The following is a 3132-nucleotide window of genomic DNA, read 5'->3' as shown; positions in this document are numbered from 1 at the left end:
TATATATATATATATATATATATATGTATGTATATATATATGTGTGTGTGAGCAAGTGAGTATGTATTTTGTGTGTATATGTGTGTGCCTGTATGCATGCAAGCTGAACCATGCTAGATTTGAGAAGCATATTTGTGCAACTTGGTTGCATCATCTTAGATTATGAGAACAAAATCTCAAACACACCTCTACACACAAGTATACAAGACACAGGCACACATTTTGTGTGTGTGTGTGTGTGTGTGTGTGTGGTTGTGTGTGATTGGTATGAGGAAGAATATATTTCCATGAAATATTTCTCCCATCATGTCATGCAAACATCTGAATTTTAAGAAGCAGTCAGTCAATGTTAATAGGAACAAATAAGTAGAAAATACCAAGAAGAAAGAAATAAAGCAAAGATCCAATAGGATTTGAACCTCGGTTCCCTGCTGTCAGAGAACAAAGCTACCAACAGAAAACATCTCTTTAAATACATAAAACAGATTCCTGTATTTGTCAGAATATTTCATTAAAAATTTTCAATTGCTATATTTTCGTTTGTTGATTAATTAATTAAGTTCAATTTGTTTATGTATTTTAATTAATTAATTAAAATTGCTTTATTTAATACTTTATTGATTTATTAATTAATTCATTTGCAACTCTTTTAATTTAAGTAGATCTGAGAAAATGTCAGTGAAAGATGTAAGAAGGTCATCCGCATATTAGCAGCTCTTTTGCCTTTTAAGATTTTGTTATCATCGCTTAATAGTTACAAGTGAAAGTATGGGTTGAATGAGTAGTACATGGTACATGCTCCATGTGTCTATATGTGTGCATGTATGTATGTATGTATGTATGTATGTGTGTGTGTATGTATGTATGTATGCATGTATGTGTGTATGTATGTATGTATGTATATATGTGTGTGTGTATGTATATGTATGTATGTATGTATGTATGCATGCATGCATGTATGTATGTATGCATGTATGTGTGTATGAATTTATGTATGTATTTTTGTATGTATATATCTCTCTCTATGTGTGTGTGTGTGTGAGTATGTATGCATATGTATGTATCTGTCTGTATGTATGCATGTATGTATGTATGTATGCATGTTTGTATGTATGTATGTATGTATGTGTATGTATTTATGTATGTATTTTTGTATGTATATATATATCGCTCTCTATGTGTATGTGTGAGTATGTATGTATCTGTCTGTCTGTATGTATGCATGTATGTACGTATGTATGTATTTTTGTATGTATCGCTATCTCTCTCTCTCTCTCTCTCTCTTTCTATGAATGTGTGTGTGAGTATGTATGTATGTATCATCAGTATTGTTTCAATACCCAAATATCCATGCTTGCACGAGGTTCATTTTCTACAACTGGATGTCCATTCTGTTGCCGACTCTCATTCGTCTCCAAGCATGGTAATATTTCCCCATTGCTGGACATGGAAGCCTCAAAATGAATAACACTGCTTGTATGATGGTGATGCTCATTTACAACTATTTCATTAAAAAAAGAAAACACACACACACACACCCGCATGCAAACATACATACACATATACATATACGATGAGCTTCTTTCAGTTTTACCTCGTTGCTGTCTGCTCCATAAAATTAACATCATCAGTCATCATCACCATCACCATCATCATCATCACCATCATCATCATCACTGTCATCACTTTACAACAGCTTTCCACACTGGTATGAGTTGACTGGTCATCACAGTTCAAGTTAGTTCTTGTTTGTTATTGCTTTCTTCGGATACGATGCTTCCTTCATCCAATTTCTACTGGCATAGTTTCTATGGCTGGATGCCCTTCATAATGCCAACTAGATAGCAGCAAGAAACTACAATGGTTGCTGAATGTAATTCTTTGGCCTGATGCCTGGCTGTGACCTGCAATCAAGACTTTGGTTGTATGTGTTAGCTCTCAGATGACTACTGTTGTCTGCTCTCCTCATGATGAGGAATACAGTACAGAGGATTGAATCCAGTTCCTGAACCACTCCTGGTTTCACCATTTGTTTATGGTATGCACTTAACACTTTCATGGTTAGTGTGAAACAAAGCTCTTGACTTGAGCTTTGTTGCCCTGAGTTGGATAAAGTTGTTCTATGAGCAACATGTTGACGAGATCAAGCAAGGATTCTGCTGAGCATATTGGGTCACCATTCATGAGAGGATATAACTATCTGGTCGTTTGACATTTGGAAAACTAATGGTATCCCAAAGAGAAACAAAATAAAAAAGTTAGTAAATTAATCCAGTCTGGTTAATAATACTTCTATCTCTCCTCAAATGTGACATCATGTTCTGATGTATCTGGTAGGGGGATATGTTACACATACATATACATATGTTGTGCAGATACATATGTTGTGCATATAACTATTTTGACTTGCTTTCTCTATGCTGTTAGTATTCCATAAACAGTTTGAGTGGGATAGTACATCTAACAGTGAGGTAATGCTCTTGAAAGCAAATGGTGAATCCTCTTTCATTTCTTTCCTTCCTGTCAAAGAATATAGGGCAACATACTTTTGCATGTGCAATTTTGCATCTGATATATTTTCTTATCAGATGCATTTCAGTTAGTGTTATGCACATAGCTTGGCTTCATGTTGTAAGATTTCTCAAGTAGATAAAGTTTTACTACTATAAGTTGTAAAAATCTTCTGACTGTTTTCTTTACTGCACTGCAATTTTCAAAAGCAGCATCGAGATGGGGTTTCCATTAGTCAGAGATGTTCATGGAGGTACATTTACACTTATAAGACACATCAGTTCTCCAACACTGAAATTGTTTATTTAGAAGTGGCAACATAGCAAAATATTTACAAGGGGGTACTGAAAAGTTCTTTGCAAAAGGTCTGGTTAGAGGCCTAACCTTCTGAGTTCTTTTACAGGGCTTAGAAAAACTGAAGGACAGCTGCAATAAGTGTGTGAACCTGAGAGTAGTATGTTTAATAAAATCATAATTAACTGATCCTCCTGTATTTTCGTTTACTCAAAGCCAGGAACTTTTCAGCACCCCCTTGTAATATCTGTTATAGATAAGTTTAGCCTGAACTTAGCTACAAGCTCTCATGATTTGTTGACAATTTTCCACAAAATCATATAAAAA

This window comes from Octopus bimaculoides, chromosome 18 (genome assembly GCF_001194135.2).
Source record: "Octopus bimaculoides isolate UCB-OBI-ISO-001 chromosome 18, ASM119413v2, whole genome shotgun sequence".
NCBI lineage: Eukaryota > Metazoa > Mollusca > Cephalopoda > Octopoda > Octopodidae > Octopus > Octopus bimaculoides.
The sequence above is the reverse complement of the archived record's forward strand: the minus strand, read 5'-3'. Positions refer to the sequence as shown.